This window comes from Grus americana, chromosome 21, assembly GCF_028858705.1.
Source record: "Grus americana isolate bGruAme1 chromosome 21, bGruAme1.mat, whole genome shotgun sequence".
Lineage (NCBI taxonomy): Eukaryota > Metazoa > Chordata > Aves > Gruiformes > Gruidae > Grus > Grus americana.
In genome coordinates, this window is record NC_072872.1 from 7,485,333 (window position 1) to 7,504,708 (window position 19,376).

Consider the following 19,376-nt stretch of genomic DNA (forward strand, 5'->3'; position numbering starts at 1 on the left):
ATCAGATTTTATTAATAACTAGTCTCCTATTTTGATCAGAAAGCATTTACTTCAAATACTATTTAAAAAATCAAATCTTTCTAATGAGGACACATTCCATTTGTAGAAAATTACATCCTACTGACTTTGTACTTTGACCTTATTATCTGAAGACAAGGATGGCCTATTGTTTTGTGCATCAGCCTTGCATCTTAGCAACACAGGGCTAAAAAGCTTAGTAAATAAGAAGGCATCCAAAATGCCATAGTAACATACCATTTATCCTGATGCTTGCAAAAAGTTGATTTCCATGTTTGGATCTGTCTGACTAAGGAAGCTGTCTCTGAAATAAAAAAAAGTACATCCTAAATTTTGAAAAAAAGATTGAGAAACTTATTTCTAGCTGAATGCATATTTTAAGCAACACAAAACAAATTGTGCATGATTTTCATATCCCAAATAGCATTATCTTTCAATTCCTCAGTATTTCGTTTTCTCCGTGAGATAACTATTGCAGTTATTAATAATTTGAAATTTGAAAAGGGAACTGCTTGGATTTGCAAGAGAAATTTCTCATTAATTTATGCACAAAATAAAATTGTGAGAAAATACCGGATAAGAGTTAGCATCCAGGTGACTTCATCTTCAGTTTCACTTTGAAATAAACAGGCTGTCCTAATAAATAGAAGAATTCTTGAACTCCTGCCTATATCCTCGGAGGCCAATTTGTCCGCATTTAATACACCACCTGTAAAGTGAGAGGGTATTGTGAGGACAAGTCTGAAGGGCTAGTATCACCAACTGTAGAAGAGCCCCTCAGTTAAATTTACAGACAAGACAAACTTGAAGTGTCTTACAGTCAATCCACTGCCCTATATTCTTCATGATTGCACCTTCATTAGAGAGCAGCACAGAATCTGGCCCAGGGACAGCAGCTATCAAAACTGAAATTATCAACACACTCAGGTCCACTTTCAGAAGTACTAAGGGTCTGGATTTTATACTGCAGGACCTCAGTGGCAGCATTTTTTGTCACTTCCTAAAGAACATTAGGCTACAGCTCTGGGATTCCTCTTTTTTGAAGTTTCACTAAGGGGGTCAAAAATTGCAACAAATAGCTAAGAAAAGATAAAAAGAATCCTGTCGCTCTACTTACTGGAGTTACGGTGCAGTTCAGTATAATGTGATAATTAGTCTCCTGGAAATCATTCCTCAAGTTCATACTGTGATATAGCATGAAATAAATCTGAGCCAACCACACAGTCCTAATTCCAGTGTGCTGCCGTCAACTGGTATGTTAATTCGATTAAAATGAGCTTGTTGGTAAGAACAGAAGTTACACTGTGGGGGGAAAAAGAAGGGGGTAAATTTCCTAAGTATTAGTAGAATCCACTTCACATTCACATCTACAGCTCTCTAAATTACAGATACAAGATCTTTGTTCAAATTACTGACAAGGTTACCAGCTGGAACTTTACACTCAATTCAATTATTTTATATTGTACCTTCAGGCTCCATTCCAAAGTGACTCTTAAAGAATAATCAGACTTATTCAATAGGCAATCAAAATGAAATTACTTTATGTAAGTACAACAAGGTTACAGACTTGGTGCAGTCTGTAAGTTATATGCTACTAATTTTCAGTGCTTTAAAATTTTTACTCTGATTATCTGTGACGTACAGGCGTCAGCAACCAGGACAGAATTTCCATACAATTTCAGCTTAACCTCTTTACTCTCTCTACCATGTCTTGGATAAACAGGTAGAAGCTAACAGTGCAAACAAAGAAATTACAAAGCAGCTGAAAGTGATGCTTTATATTGTAACTACCTGTAGAAGCAGTCCTCGATGGACTCCTTGTGATAGGCATTACGCAAATCTAACCCATACCTGTAATTCACAAAAACCCCTCAGAGTAATTGTTTTTTGGCTTAAACTTCCAGATACTGCAGTAATTTGAATAAAAATATAAAATAAAATTAATATTAATACAAAATTAAGGTTCAAGTCTTCAGAGTTTGATTTTGAGCCTTTTCAACTAACGTCTATGGTAAAACTCCCACAGAGACTTCTTAGGGGAACTTCCATGAGCACACAAATTGTTAGCTTAGTTATAAAAAATTTCTAATATGATTTCATGTATTAAAACACTTCTATCTCTTTTTGAGACAATGGAGAATGGGAAGCCTTCATATCGACATCCAATTTGTGAAATTTAGAGGAAATAAATCTAGGAAGGAAAAGAAAGTAGGAAACTCAAGTGTGTCAAGATTAAAAGGCAATATATTGATAATAACTACTGAATTTGAGCTGGATTAATAAAAATGAATTAAAAAATCTGTTTGATTTTGTTTGACACTAAACATATCTTCAGAGATCCCATTTTCTTTCAGCGTAGTGGTATTACTACTGCAACTACTGACTCTTGTAAGTGGCAGTTCATTTGCTGCAGCTGGCACCATGACCTAAAGCATTTGTTTCCGGCCTTGGAGAACTGAACCTGTTTTCTGGACAGAATATGAAATCCTTAGGTGCTGTAAATTGAGAAGACTGTGTGGAACAAGAAGCTTCACAGGCAAACAATAGAGGATGTTCTGGCCTCTATATCGCGTTTGTATCAATGTGAGATCAAAGCATTCCAGTGCACATTCTGACATGGTCAGATCCACCGAAACACATTACAAACACATTATACTCTACACAACAGTCGTTCAGCCCACACATCACATCCCACTATAGGTGCTATAGTGACCTTATTTCCTACATCTGCAAATAATGCCACGGCCACACTCCTCCTGTAACCTCCGTCACCAGAGACAAATACTTAGCCTGTCTTAAACCTGATGGGCAGTTGCACCTACTTTTTTCCTAAGCAACATGAATAACCATCGCCAACAAGACCTTCTGCAAGGTACTTGAGATGTGTAAGTAAAATACTTGAACACGAGAGTTCTTTCAAAGTTCTCTACACTGTAATTTGTAGCCCAGAAATCCATCTCTTGGAAACACAACTCCCAACACTATATTTCACGGGTGATTCTGAAGCAATCCTAGGCCCTACCAAATTCTGAAACTGAACAACCAGTTATATTTGGTATAGTGTATGGCAAGTAGAAATCTAACAATTCTCTGTAGTGTGTGCTCCTTGCCATTTAAAATAGAAGCTTTGATATAAAATAACATAACAACCCACACTCTTTTCTAAGATACAGCCCTATCAGACTTTTGAGACACATACAGCTGATGACATATTTCTTCTCCTATCCATGCAAAGTACAGCATGTAAAATCACATAATGGCAGTCAGACATAGCCTCAATTAGCTTTTGTCTCAGGAATTTTCTTCCTGGTTTAGATGGCTTCACTTCCAGAAGATACCAATCTAAACTCCGAAGTCTGACTTGAGCCCCATAAAACTTGAGAAGTCTGGAACGTATCCAGATTTTAACAGTGAAGAGGTATCCATCACTTAGGATGCTTGAACTGAGAGCACCGAAGCATCACAACAGCAGCACGTGATGTCTGCATGACATGGACAAGCAAAAATTTAAATGTAGGAGCGAGGTAGCGTCTTATTCAGTGGTCCTGACAGTTTTTGCTGCAGCTTTCTTCACAGGAATGTAAACAGTTGTCTTTGCAATGTCTATATTCTGTCTCTGGTTTGCTACAATTTCCTGAACAGCGCTGCTGCCAAGAGCACAAGGAGCGAAGCCGTGGAGAGGAGTGGCTCTTTCCCTAGTATCTGAGCAGCCTCCGTGGGAGCCCAGGATCACTGAGCTTACAGGACTCAAGCCACTATTAGAGATACAGTGGGGTTTTAGGCAGTTGTCATTTCTGCTGCAATTTATGTAAGAACTGTGTGGTAGGGTTCTCAGGCTGGTGATTCTTAAACACACTGAGAAACTTCTCCAGGTGAGACAGAGCATCACTGTGGGAGAGGCTGCCCGAGGTAGCATGGCACACTTCACTGTACATACCTCTCCGTGGGCTTTGACTATAGACTAAAGCTGTGCGAAATTAGCAGATCTGCTTTGGTGGGCTGGCACAAATATGTGGTTGCACAGCATTTTGCCATACGCTCTGTTTCATCATTTTCAATTGCACACACACAAAAAAGAAGACATTAATAAGAAAAATGTGAATTCATCTTAGAAGTGGCATTTTGCATTTACTTTGACTAAAAAAAATAGGACTACACAAGATATGCCATAAAAAAGTTCTTCATTTTTGGATTAGTGGGATTAGAGGTCTGAATTTTTGTGAAACTTAGTAGTTTAAATGCACTGTAAAATTATAACATAACATTCAATTAAATCCATGCAGCTTTACTAAAGCTCTCAGGGCACTGAGATGCATCTATTCCCATCGAAGGCCTCAGGATATGCGAACCCAGAGCTTAATATGGTTATTATTTCTAACCAAAGTACAAGGATAATGAAAAATTATTAATTGTGTATCATTTTGATATAAAATCATTAATCTGACTTTGACAGGGGCCGTAAATAAGCTGAACAGTTTTCAAAGACATTGCCTGTCCTCCTACACAGTGCTTTCCTTCATGACAGCAGCTGAAAAAAACACTCATCTTCCTAATACATTTAGTCTTTGGAAATGCATTTTCAATTATGTAACTCATTCTTCCTGTTGGTCCACTGGTAATCAAGTTTACTGACAGTGAAAGATCCACTTTTTCATCCAACTGGTTGCCTGCAAAGAGATGGATGAAGCTGGGTCAATGAACTGGAGAATCTGATTCTCAGCCGTAGGAAAAAAGGAGGATTTGCATGGGGGCTGGCAGATGCTGATGTTGCAGACAAGATTTGGTTGAGAAAAAACTGTCTCTCACATAGTTTTACTGGTGAAAGGAGAAAGCAATCATGCAATCGGCAATTCTCTCTGTCATGGTGCCAGAGCGCAGTTTACAATGCAACTGAGAATGAGAATGGGAAAAAATACCTTGGAGCACTCCAACAACAACAATATTCTTCAGCAGCACAACCCAGTACTGTACAAATTACACAGCAGGAGAACAATGGAGATTGGAGGCAAAAAAAAAGGTTTGAGCAAGCAGTGTGTCCTCTATAATCATGGAAGACAGAGAAAACAGTCTGTTTTAATGGAAAGAAGAGACAAAAGTATGTAATAATGAATGAAACCGATTGGCTGAGATAAAACATCCTATGGTCTTCATTCTCATCTTCTCCATTTTGCTGTACCTTCCTTGGCCTCAAAAGGTTTATTCCGGCTTCACATCACTTTGAGAAGTTGCTCTGGCTCTCCTTTTTTCCATTTTATACAAATACCAAATCAGTTCTCTATCCTCTTGTACCAAATCACTTGGCTGCTGCTTCTGATTACAATACTCAGTCTATAAAAGATAGTTCTCCTTAAAGACCTGGCTTCTCTCTTTTAACAGCTATCTCAGAATTCTATCTTTTGCCATTTAGCTACCTCCACAAAACAAAAAGTTAATGGCAACAACTTTTAAAATTGTGGATTTTATGATTTTATGTATGCAAGCTGATTTAGCAGGAGAATAGCAACAAATGAGAAATGGCAATTAACACTCCCAGAGTAAAGCCTGTTATTTCTCATGTTCTTCAACCCTTCTCTCATAAAAAGCTTTCAGAAAGAAGGCAGCTGATTCTAGCAAACAAGACTACACATTTCATAATTCCACTCCATTGCTTTTCCAAAAACAAAAATATGTAGGAAGAACATTTCAGTATAACTAATTAGCAGGCTCTGTGTCCTCATCGTTGTTAATTCAAGGGACATCTCTAAAAGACTCCTCTGGGAGAGCTTCTGCTGTTATAATTTTACCCCTCTACTTGAGTCCAGACATCTACTTTGAAGTTCTGCAAGGAATAATCCCCATGAGCATGAAGGGTGAATACTCAGGTGTTATTTGAAAAATTGCCTTTGTCTTCATAGTGGAATTTAGCATGTACTCTAAGTAGTAAGTCAGGGTATGGAGAGTTGCAAATAACTGGAAAGAAACGTTCCCAACTGTTCCCAAAAACTGTTCACAACTAACAGTCTCAATGTTGTTGTGGCTTCATGCTTATAAACCCCAACTCTAGTGTAATGGCCACAGAAACTGAGCCACTCAGCAACATTATCCCTAATTCTCTCTCACCTTGTCCTTGAGTTGTCACATAACAACTCTTTGTGTTGAGTGTCATCAACTCAGCTGTTGCACAGCTACAGGGAAACTGAGGAACGCGCTCCCTGACTGTTCTCGGGGATACCGAAAGGAGCTCCTTTAGCAGTGGGCAAAGGGATCAGCAGTGGGGAGGGCCTTCAGATATTTTCACAGAACAGAGGGAAATAATTTCCCACTTTTGGAGAGAAGGTCCCTTCTGGAAGGCTTCAATAGCAAGATCTGTCAACATGCAAGAAGAGAGGGAGTATTGCCGAACTCACTAGTTTTCTCTGTTTGGGAGGCTACAGCCTGACACAGAAACAAACTAAAAGAGCATCTTCCCTGTCGATGATGCGAAGCACTTACCGATTAAAAAATATGCAAGAATCATACACAATTCACTTCTTTATGTACTTCTCACTATGTAAACTTCACTTTCCATACGGTTTTCTTACTTTCAAGTATGTTTTATTCCCTGATAGTAGGAAAGGGTGTTCGTCAAATGCATTATACATACTTACTTTAAAATGACTGGTCAAAACCCCAATGTTAGTTTTCCAAAAAACCTATTTTTAATTAAAAAAAAAAATTTCCACTGAATTTCCTTGTACCTTCTCAATAGAAAAGAGAAATTTTTCCTGACTTTTTGGTAAGGTCACTCACTTGAAAAATCCAGTAGTCATCCACGTCTACTTCAGGTAATAAAATGACAATGTTAAAAGATTAAATTGCATTTTTTATTCACTAAATCAGAACCAAATTGATTCTGGAAAACAAGCACATGTTCCTAGAGAACATAATTCTCTGAAGAAGTTTCCCTCCATGGAAGTCATAGAAGTGATGTCATTTTCTTTATGATCATCATCATAGAATGGCCTGGGTTGGAAGGGACCTGAGGAACAACACTCGTCACTGGTCTCCACTTGGACATCGAGCCATTGACCACAAGTCTTTGAGTGCGATCATCCAGCCAATTCCTTATCCACCGGTTGGTCCATCCGTCAAATCCATTTATGTGCTTGACTAACTTGTATCTCTTCTGCTCTGGCAGGGAATTGAGGGCTCCCTTTGCTGTTTCAGTCATCTTTGGCTGTTGGTACAGTTCCACTATGTACAGAGAGTTTTGATCAGATCCAAAGAAGCTTTGCTGTTGTGGGAGTTCCTCCAAATCAATTATTTGCAAATTTCAAACCTTTTGAAGCTTGCCCATCATTAATCTCTGAAATAACATGGCATGGAATAATATCTGCTTCACGTAGATCACACACATGGGGAAACATCTGTGACTGTGTGCCTGAACGGTCTTTCTTCACTGCTACTTTGAACAGAACTATGAACACATTTGGGTAGGAAAGAAGATCTTCATTAAAAAAAATGAAAATCTTTGGTAACGCAGAGAATTTCTGCAAGCTCCAAATCACTAGAGAGTTCTGGGGCCATTGCTGTCTACTATCAAGCCAGCCAAATACTCATTTTTGCGTGCAGTTTATCCATGCTATCACAGGCAGGCCAGCCACCAGATGCTCAGAAATACTCATTCCTCTGCAAATTAGTTCACCTCATTTCATGGCCAAATCATTCACTTCTCAATTTCCCCTTTGGCCTTTACAGTTAATGGGATCTGCTATTAGTCAGTCTGGGGGGATTTCTTACTCCCATTATGAAAAAAAAAATCACTCTGAATTCAAATGGAATTCATTTTCCTAAATATACGACCACAAGTTGCCACTCTTTTGTTGCAGACTAGTAGATTTGGGAGTGTTTTGAGTTGATTACAAATGAAAGATGACTTTAAAACTCAAAATGAAAAGTGTGCTGGTTTTCTTTTCTTTTTTTTTTTTTTTTTTTTTTGCTTTTATCCCTCCCCTCCCCTCTATATCCAGGGTTAAAAAAGGTTTTGTGTACAGTGGCAGACAGCTAGCAAATGCAAATACAGTCCATTTGTAACAGTAGGCAAAGATCAAACCTTTATACTGGTGCAATATATCACCCTCCGATGGCTATAGTTGGATGCTCTAAGCCAAGAGGTCTGAGCCCTGTAGTTGGCACCGTCAATACAAATGACCTTGAGGGATTTACTTCAAAGTATTGAAAGAACCACGGATACAGGTTCCTTCTGTTTTCTAGGCACATTACACTGATTGCTTAATATAGTACACTGTCACTTAGGCCTTGGTTTCCAGCTGTGTAAAATGTGACATTTGCCTTGTAAATAGAAGCCTCAAGGGCTTCTTTCAGTGGCACAGCAGCCTGCACTCTATTGAGAAACTCTGCTACAATCTATGGCCAAGAGATCCCCCCATTTTAAACTTGATACATATACGCTTTTGAACTATTTTATGAATCAGGGCCTATGTTTCATGCCAGGCATCTCGCCATGTGCCTCATTTAGTTTCTATAAACCTCCAGGGCTGGCTTTAATCTGCTTTCCCAGAGTCCCTAAGTTTGAAAATGTATATAGCAGGAAGAAAGAGAGGGGAAGGAAAAAGAGAGAAGAAATCAAAGCACAAAGTGAGTTCACTCCTGTAAATCTTAGTCAACACTGATATGAGGGCTTATTTAGTTTTGCAGTCCTCACCCCTTCACCTCAGGTGCTGGGATTAATGGGGGACTGTTTTTCCCCTTTTGATTGCGTAAATGAGGAAGCTGTTGATTCGCATGGTACTGGAAAGACATATGTGCTTCATTATCTGGATTCCTTGTATTGTTTCAGCTTGTCATTGCTGGCTGGGAACATGCAGCCTTGAGCTGTTCCCATTTTTAAAATGCACTTTTTTCTGCCCCGGATTATTGCCAAGTGGAGATTTAAGTACACTATTACTTTTATGGAGGACTATTAAGAGTTATTAGATCCCATTAGAGCAGACTATGCTCTTTTAAAAAAGAATCCTTTCCTTTATTTTTGAACAGCCATTTATATTCATTTAAATCTGACAGAATGTTTGCATCAATGCAAACACAGTTAATTATATCTTAGATCCGTGAAAACATTTCTTGTTTATTTTTAAAAAATGTTTTACTAGTCTCCCCTAAAGACTGTGTTTTACTTACATGGCTTTAAAGCAAGCCTGAACTATCATGGGTGCTAGGTGCACGGGGTGCTCTGGCATGGATGGCATAAGAAGAGTTGGAGAAAAGTGGAAGTTGAATCCCAGCACAATCTGTACCTGTTTTTTTATTAGGTTCAGATGAAGTCCTCAGGTCAGGGACACTGAAATATCAAGGGGAATCTTTATATCAATATAAGCAGGATCAGACCCTACATTACAGTAGGAATATGACCTAATATTATTGGCAGAAGTTACTACCAGTAAGAACTGCACACAACACGCGTTCCTGGGTGGTTGTGATTTTTTAAAGACAGGATGAATGCTTGGATTAATTGCTAGTCTGTTCCAAGTTTAGTTCATGCCTACTCCTTTCCTTACAGTTTACATCCAGTTCTCCAAATTTCTGTGCATTACTAGTTTGTCTCAAGCCAATTTCAAATAAAATGAAACATGTCTCAAAGGAGTATAGAATTATATGTGCTGACACTATATTTTCTGAAAAACATCTGAGAGATTAGCTCTGACTTTATCCCTTCCCTTATAGCAGCATTTGTTGTAAGCAACATTCTCAGTAGCCCAGACCTATGGGTTTGATCTGCTTAAGCAGCAATTTGTACAACCCACTTTGGGAAGAATGATATGTTTTCCTGGAAAACACTCCATTTGTCCCCTTCCCTTCCCTTCCCTTCCCTTCCCTTCCCTTCCCTTCCCTTCCCTTCCCTTCCCTTGACACACTGTGAGGAGATGACTAAATGCTGCCACAGGAGGGAGAAAAACAAACAGGAAAGAATTAAAAGGGCCTCAGATAGGGCTGTAAAGCAAAAGGCATAAATTATTCAGCTCTTCCCCTCCCTGAACTCTCTTGCAGCCAGCACATGCACACCTCCCTTCTGGATGAGACTTTGGCATGAACGGCAGATCACATTAATGCTCCATCATGTTACCACAGCAGACATCGCTTGGCAAGAGGATGCAGGATACTCCCTCAAGAAAACTTTGAAAGAACAGTGCTGCACGGCTGAACTAGGTAGTGGAGGGGAGGGAGGGAGACAGTGGGAGGGGGGAGAAAAATCTTGGTTATGTGGGGAATTGTGTTTGAAATGGCATCTCAAAGCATAAAGCACACCTAGTATTAGAAGTAATTGTTTAAAAAACATACACACTCTGGGAAAACTACCTGTAGGGAGTTTGTGCAGAAAAGAATGTGGTTCCTATTTTTTCTTTCCTTTCCAAGATTGGCTTAACAAAACAATCAGCTGCATGAAAAGGCAAAGAGCAGAATTCTCACATATGTTGTTTGACTTTTTTTCATTATTTTTCTTAAGGCATGCTCTGAGGAAGGTGGAAGAATAGTAGTTATGCCTGAATCATCGTTGTCCTGCCTTGGTCCTTTTGTGCTTGGTTTTTAGAGCCCTTAGGTTTTGTCTAGACTAGGAAAAAAGGTGTTTTTTCAAGAATTATAGCTCAATTGAACTTGTTCATCTAAACAAAAGCCAACACTCGAACAACATTAGAATCATGGTTTAGCACCTTTAGCTCAGTTCAAGAGGTGGAATAGAACTAAATTAGGTAAAGTGTACTAACTCCTTCAGCTTTTGTCCTAATTAGACAGGCTTTAAAAATTTGCTACAAGTGACAGATTGAAAACCTTAGGAAGCTTCTGAACACAGATAGGGCTGAGCATTAGCAGGCTCCTTCTACCCAGTTCTGTCTGGAAGAACAGGAGAAGACCTTAGTGGACCATTCAACCTTCATCTACCCACCTATCTATCCAGATATTTGGCTTTTATTATACAGTATTTGGACACTGCCTGACTGCAAAGCCACAGAGGAAGTGATAATATTTTTCCAGGTGATTACAAAACATACTGGTAACAGGGCTGAGACCCACTCAACTTCTGCTGGAGTCCGAGATCAGTGAATCATTCCATTCTTCCCACAAGGAGGGACAATGCAATAGGATTAGCCTTGCCTCCACTGTTCATTTGCATTTTGAAATCTCCTCTCAGAAAATGTGCTAAATAGATAATAAATTGTTCTTTTTACACTAGGAATTTTCCATTTTGAATTTTATCTGTTGTGGGGTTTTGGCACCATTAAACTGCTATGGGTAAATTTAAAAATAATTGAGGAACTGGATTCCTGGGTTGTGGTTTTGGGCTTTCCTGCAGAATACAAAAGCTTTTGGATTCAGAAAAACTCTTTGATTTTTGATGAAGCTCGCAAGTATCTGTTGTCGCATGCGGATAACTAACTCTGCTTCATTACTGATGATCTTTCTTCTGCCTTTCCTTCTCTGCGTTACATAAATTTTCCAGTAAGACTGCTAAGATAATTTGACTGCTTTATTATGTTTGGTTTACACCTTTGTTGCTTTAGATCTTTCTCTGGCAGTTGCATCTACCTACATAGATAATTGCTCTTATTAAAAAGCTGAGTAATGGTCTGAAGTAAGTGTAACCCACTGTGATCAGTACATATACGTATACTTGGAATTTCACGGCAGAAAACTGGAGTGTATGAGAGTTTTTTGCTTAAATGCCTTTTCATTTAATACAAACTGGAAGACTCTTTAGACTGGAGCAACCTCCAGTGTTGATCAAGTTGGGAGTGTTTCCATAATAAGTGTAGAACGCGGCTTGGATCAAAACCCATCCAACATGACCTGAATCAAAACTTCATTTTTGTTCAAGTTAATACTGTCTTAGAGGTTCCGTTCAACACAATGCAGTGAAGAGAAGAAAATGTAGTCTCTGCTCCAAGAAGCCTGCTGTCTAAACTGGAGTGATTCCAGGGTAGCTCATCACATACAAACCAGTAAAATATTTTTTATGGATTAATATAGTTGGTTTTGTAAAACTAGAAGATTTACATAGATTGTGGCTGTTAGAGGAGTGAGGTTTAGGAGACTGTCCTAAATAGTAAGGTAGAGTACTTCTGGAAGGGTTTCAGAGAGGCAGAGAAGAATTAAGACAACACGGAAAACAGTTTGAGGAGAAAGAAAGAAGTAAGGAGAAAGAATGCCTTCAGCATTGTACTGAAAATCTTGAAACTGATGTTAGGTAGCAAATGGATGCTTATAAGATGACACTTAGTAACCTAGTTGAAAAGCAGTGGGAAAAGAAAGAGAACAAGGACTTAACACAGGGGTCAAGAATGAGATTTGGGAGAGTCACAAGGCCTGGAAAGAATGTTGGATGACGTGAAACGAGATAAAAATACATTTATTTTGTATTCTAATGGAGTATGGAAGTGAATATATCACTGTGTTTGATAGCATGCATACATATGGCAACAAAATTGGTTTTGCCTCAGAAAAGACTAAAAAATTATCATCTAATATCAGACTACAGGAAGATAAACCAAGCTAAAGTAGAAATCCAGCAGGAAAGTAACATGGCTCTGAGGCAGGCCCAGCACGCCTTTCATCTGTCCCCCACATTGTACATTACAGGCTTTTAATGGGTTTAAGACTAAAATTCTTTACTTTCCTGACTAGTATGTGTGAGCTGAAAGGAACACCATCTGGACAGGTCAGTTCAGCAGGAGTGGTAGTTTACAGAAACTGGAACAAATATTGGAATTATAGTTGTTCTTTTTTTCCAAGGGAAGGAGGGAAATAGAAATGGAAAAATGTCAGTGAAAAAAACCACAGAGGGCCCAAAATTCAGAGCTGAGGAAGTCTGCAATGGAGAATCTAGTTGAGACAGCTGTGCTGAGGCTTACCTAACCTCGGGCTGACCAAGCAACTTCCATGATGTCATATTTTGCTCTGATGGGCCATTAAATTAGTGTGTTGCTCCAGTCCTTGCTCCTGACACCTATTAAATCTACAGCTTTTGAGTTTGGAGTTGTCAAGGTAGCACTGCACTGGACACTAACAGAATCCGTGTGGATTTTTGGGAATGAGACAGACCCTGCACAGAAGTACTTTGCTCTTTTCTTGGCTGTCTTTTCAGGATATTTTTTTCTATGCATATTCTAGAATTGGTTTAGAGAACCAAAGGAATAATTTACTATCTGTCCTCTGTATGTACTGTTTAATGCCAGATGAAACTAGGAAAGCTGGTTTCCGGTCTTGGGCCTATATTTTTCCTCTGCAGTCTTGCAGGAAATATCCCTCTTAATTTCAAAGAATAGAGAAAAAATATTTACTTCCACAATGTTTATCTTATTAAAAGGCCACATAGAGGATTCATTCATATTTAAAATAGTCACAAGAACTTGCAAGTATTTAGTGTCTTTCATCCCAAAAGAACCCACAGCTACCTACTCCACATTTGCACCGTAGATAACAGAGATCTTACACAACATTCCAAATCCCAAGCTACTTGTAAGACATGGCACTTACTGGATAAGGATCCCATCTGCTTTTCTTGCAGCAGGCAATTGTAGGATCTTCTTAAGGATGCCAGAACCCTCACAACAACAGGCCCAACACTGTCCTGTCTACTTCAAAGAAACTGTTCTCAAGGAATATTATGAGTCAAGAGAGTCAGTGATGCAATTATCCTTTTAAATGAATCCAAAATGGTTGGTCAAATGCACACTTTTGATTTTTACTTTGATTATGCTCAGTAAAGTTTTCTTTAGGGAATCCTCTGAATATCTCCTTACCCTTCATTGAGTTCCTCAATGTCTCTCATTTCTAGTCCTCAAGAGAACAGCTACACGTTCCCTTCTGTTTATTTCTTCCCACAAATCTAAGCTACATGTGGAGCATGTCCCCCATACACTCCCTCACCTACCACCAATCTTAAAGTCCCAGCATCTATTTCCAGTGTCATGTCCAGATAATGCAACATTCTACTTTATGTGACTGGAGAAGTAGAGATGCAGTCTTGCAACACTCATTCGTCTTGACAAAGGTCAATTATTTTGAGTAAGTCTTTTTAATGAAATAAAAACTGACTAGCAACTAAGAGACTGACTAATAAGTTGCTTCTCACTTCCACCAGGAGCCTTGAAGTGCAGGACAGAATCCAGGAAAGCTTTTCTGGAAAACGAAGACAGACCCAATAAAGTCTCTAAGCCTGGGCAAGTCAATAAACTGTCACAGTTGCCCAGAAGGAATTGGCTTGTCTTAGATAAACTTACAAAAGGCCCTGAAAAAACAGAACTTTTTTAAATGGCAGAGATTAATTTTCTGACTTCAAAGTAGTATTAATGAAGAGCTTGGCTAAGGTTTCCTGTGCAAGCAGTTTCCCCCCGAGCAATGATTTCAGAATCCGCCTTCTTTTAAGGCTGGCATTTGCTGCAGCTGCAGACCTGGAGTATTTTCGATCCCCTCTGAGTGCTGGAACACTATCCAACAATTAAACCGCAACCCAAGAACAATCAAACATCTGTTTGGAGGCAGGCTGCTCAGTGACTGACATTCTCCTGCCAGCATAAACACTATAGCTGCTGAGTGATTCCTGTCTTTTGTGTACGCGTGTGTATGTATGCGCTGCTTGTGTGTTTTTTGTTCCTGAAAGCAGTGAGATTTTCTATGTGTAAATATGCTGAAGAGCATTTTTATTGCAATATATGAATGCGCCCATATAGTTTATTTGTGGAAGTATTTTTGTTGACATGAACACACATGTTTGAGTGGCAGCTTGAGATTTGGTTATTTGTGTGCTGGAGGTGGCTTTGCAGGAAGCAAATGAGGATGTGGACTGTGAGCCTGGAACTGGGTACGTGTTTATGCAGTGCTGTTCATTTACAGACATGTACTTATTTTTATTTGGGCAAAATTAGCATTATGGCTGCATGTAGTTTTACGTAGAGACAAGTATTTTGAAGTGTGTGCATGTGTGTATATATAGAACTGTATCTGTTAAAGGGTTTGTGCTTTTTGATGGGCACCTATTCTACACGTCTTCTTCAAGTTCTGCCTTTGAACTAATGAGCTACTTGGGCCACAGGAGTTGATGCCCCTTATTGTGGGCCCAGGAAGGGAGATAAGAAACTGCTGGAAGCAGTTCAGAATTGGGTTCAAAAGAACAGCTAGATCTGGCCCTGATGTAATCTGAGTGTCTCTAAAGCGAAACCCCTGATTTCAAGACCTCTCTTGGGACTACGGCAGGGAATCTGAGGATGATTTGACTCAAGGGCTTTGGGAATAGGGGTGGGGTGATGAAAACTGATGTTAGGTCTGTCTGCCTAGAGGACAAATTACTCTCTTTCCTAAAAGCACTGACAGACTCCATGCAGGTAGCTGGTTTTGTCCTATTTTATTTATAGACTTCAAATAACCATGGGCTGTTGATGGCCAGGGTAAAGTACCATACAAATGGCATTCATTCCCAACAGGAACTCCCTCCCTAGAAGACCGGCTTTCAGAAAATGCCATTGTTCCCACTCCCAGTCAAATGACAGCTTGTGCTGCTCCTACCAGTTCTCCCTGAACCCCCAAGGTCTAGAGACTGCTGCTCGCCATTTGTGGTGTCTTTATATACCTAGCAATATATGAGTCACCACAGTAAGTGCTAGCCATAGCCTGCTTGCTTGAAAACATCAGTATCACAAGTGTCAGGATCTGGGCCACCCACTGGTTGTATTTCTGGAGCATTCCTCTGACTAGGAGAGAGCAGCTGGAGGTTTTTGCCTTAGACCATTGCTCAAATATCCTATTGCTGAAGTATAAGAACATGCCATTACAGGAAAGAAAGATTTGATGATCTTCCCGCTGTGAGCCCTACAGCTTAACTTATTGTTATAATCATCTGTTCTTTTGCACCAGCATTATTTTTCTTTTTACCAGTTTAAGCTGAGAAAGTTTGCTAGCAAAGAGCTTTGCCTCGGAAGTCATAGGAGGTTCTATTGCTTAGCAGAGGGCAGAGTACAGTGCATGGAGCATAGCAGTAAAGCACAGAGAACTGGTATTTTTCTGTCATGTCTGCCACCTAGGTGCTGTAGAAAATGAGAACCATTTTATCTTTGTTCAACAAAATTTCCCCATCTGTCAAATAGGGAAGGGATTTATTGTGGTGGGAGACAAATTTGTGCAACATAGTGTTTACTACTTTGAGATACTTGAACTCAAAAAAGCTATAGAAGAACACTGTTGCTATTACATACTGTATTGACTACAGTGTATGTATGTACATCTGAATTATAAATGACAGAGAAAGAGAGCTCTGTCTACAAGAGAACGCAGTATTGTGTAAGTTCCAGGATCTGCCTCTACCTCTGACTCCACAATGGTTGGCCTCCACGCTTTAGTTAGAACCATTAAGATTCTTTCAAGTATGGAGCTTGTGGTTAGTGACAGTCTGGAACTGTACCCCAACTTATGGCTAGAACAAGCTGCATGGTCACTGAATTTGGAAGATCCTGTAGATGAAGGTGTTACATTCTCAAGCCACACATTGCACAAGGTACGTCCACTTGCTTGGGGACAACAGAAAGACAGCTCTATAACGTGCAATGCCATTTTCACTCCTCAGCTTTTCTAACACAAGACTCCTCAAGAGGGTATAACACGATCATCATGACAAAAGGCCCTACGTCAACATCAGCAGCTGCTCAATTTCTAATGCTTGTTTTCCCACAAACTCCAACTCCAGAAAAATATAAAGTGCAACTTAAGGAAGCTCTCAGCTATCTATCACTGTGTTCATTTCCAAAAGAGACATGAAATAAAGTTTGGTCTCTCTTCTATTCCTGTCTTATCTGTCTCTAAATTTTGATTTTAAGACCTTGGAACTTTGAACTGTTCCTTTAAAATGTATTCCTCATTTGTTGCAGGAGTTTTGAGTGTTATTTGAAGCTCTTTTACTTTGTGGATTAACATATTTACCCTCCCACTAATTAGTCTGAATCTCAGAAAGCCCCAAACTTTAACTTTTGGGTCACTATTCAGCCAACCAATAAATAACGTGAAAGATGTGAAAACAAACAGTAAGATATAAACCTAGTAAATGTGTAATGTCTTTAAAAAAAAAGGAGTGATATTGCTCAATGAAAACATAACAGGATAAATTCAGGAGCAATGAAATGAAACAATGTGATATGAAATCTCAGTATGACTACTGGGAATAACGTATTTGAAGCTAATAGAATAGTCTCCCCTTGGAAAGCACAAAGAACTAGTCACTTGAACAACTATGGGCAAACTAATAAATGATAAAAATCTTGTGTGCAGAAGTTACTTTCATAAAATCAGGCTGGACATGCTAAGCGTGGTTCCTCAAGTCAAGAAAAACAAGCAGAAGTTATATGTGCTACCAGCCATTTGCTTATCAAAACTCTCTAATTTGTGCCTACATTCTCAGCCACAACCGTTTGCATTATTATGTCCATGTTATATAATTTTTTTCTTTTTAGTCAATAGCGTGGATCAAAAATCTGACATTTTCTTTTGGGAATAACTTGTATAAAAGAGCACCTGACTATCTCTTTGAGAAAGTGGAGGCTACTCAGATCTGGAAAGGTATTTGCCATGCAAAGTCTCATCTAGGCTGAAACAGCCATACTCTGTCCTGGGGCGGGGGGGGGGGGGAAGGGGGTGTCAAATCCTCACATCTGCCATACCAGTGCACAGCTGTGAGTTGTTCAGGGAGAACCATCCCTGCTTGCCCAGCTGCCCTTCCATTCACTGTCATTCGACAAGTAACTATTTCACAGTCCTTACTGAAAACAAAAGGACCTTTCAGGAAGGAAATCAGATCTTGACTCTGATAGGAAGGCAGCTGTGAGACACATGAAAGCTTCTGCTTGCTGTCTCTTCCTTGTCTCACAAGGTTCAGATTCAAAGAAACCCAGTACAACAGCCACAACCCCTTCAGAAAGGTCACTGTTGCAAAGGAGATTCTAAACATTCTGCAGAAAGATATATAGACAGATAAACAGCTCCCTAACAATTTAGATGGGTAGAGGAGGGGGATGAGTATATATGCAAATAGAATATAAAAACTAAAAAACAGACCAGGAAAGTGCATTGACTTTCACTGCTTTTTTGATTCCAAAAGAAGACCACATGCTTTATAAACTTGAGGTATCATTTCTCCCGTTACTGATATTTAGTCACAGAAGGCAGAAGCTTTTAACAACACTCAGTAATACTATATACCAGTTTGCCACAAAGTCTCCCCAGATTTGTAGGGCATTGACTACTTTATAACCTTGGAGGGAAGAGCATCACCTGTTAAAATAGTACCCTTATCAATAATCTCTCCAGTTTCCCTTAAAGACTGTTCTCTCATCTAAGAACTGATGAGGTCCAACACTATTTTAACTTTCTAATTATTCTTATTTCAGGACATGACTGCTGCTGATTAGGAAATACACTGCACCCAGAAAATGGATGAATTTCATTCCTAGAGGTGTGTCAACGCTGCAAAACAGCACTCTTGGAGCTTAGTGTACAAGCACAGCATTGAGAAGCTAGGAAAATTAACCCATGTGGAGCTTCATGGTAATGTGGCTAGATGTCCTCCAATACCTAAACTCACTTATTTACATTATTTACATTGAGTGTCTACACTTCACTGCAGCCTGCAGCATAAATTATTCTGAGAAAATCAAGTGTAGGGGAAGAGCTGCTGTTCACACAGAACTACAGTCAATAAAAAGGCTGTTTCTTTTTTATTTCAAGAGAATATATAGACTGCTCTTCAGAACGGTACAAAACCAATACATACACTATTTTATCAGGGATTGACCAGCCTATGAACTCTTCTTTTTCTGTTTTAAATACATGGAGCTATTTCCAAGCACAAGCTCACGTAGCAGCACACAATGCACGCTTGACTAGCCTGTAGTTTAGCCACGTTACCCTCCTCTACTGCTATTTCTTCACCTCACCCTTATTCTTGCAGTCTCTCTTGCTATTCTCTTTTTCTCCTATTCTGTCTTCAGTGTGCTCCTTCTTCCTTTATTCATTACATTCCCCTATCTCCACCAGCTAAGCCCCATTTCAGACAAACAAAGGAACAAAGAGAAAACTGAACAGAAGTTTCCCATTCCAGGCCACAAGAAGACTTGAGCTAGTAGCTGTCTCTTTTAGCATGGAATTCCTTAGTCTCCTTCTTTAGGATGCCTATTTGCCTGTCATGCCTGCAGACGTAACATCCTCATGACAGGGCAGGCTGTAAAGCAGACTAGCGCTGTGCTTTTACTGAGGTCCTTCAGGACCTGCCTGATGGGAGCAGTACTGAGGTCAGTCCCTGGAGATAGCAGGAAGGTGCCTGCAGATTGCAAGTGCAATTTAAGTGT

The 19,376-nt window shown here is 39.5% G+C and overlaps 1 protein-coding gene across 1 annotated transcript in view; it reads right to left on the minus strand.

Moving 5' to 3' along the window:
- Nucleotides 1–280: 280 nt before the first annotated feature.
- MORN1 (MORN repeat containing 1) overlaps nt 281–19,376 on the minus strand; it is a 97,028-nt gene continuing 77,932 nt past the window's right edge. The window contains exons 12-14 of the transcript XR_008580133.1: nt 1,136–1,320; nt 592–727; nt 281–322 (exon numbers count right to left, since the gene is read on the minus strand). The gene's annotated coding sequence lies outside the window, so the exon portion shown is untranslated. The remainder of the gene's footprint in view (nt 323–591; nt 728–1,135; nt 1,321–19,376) is intronic.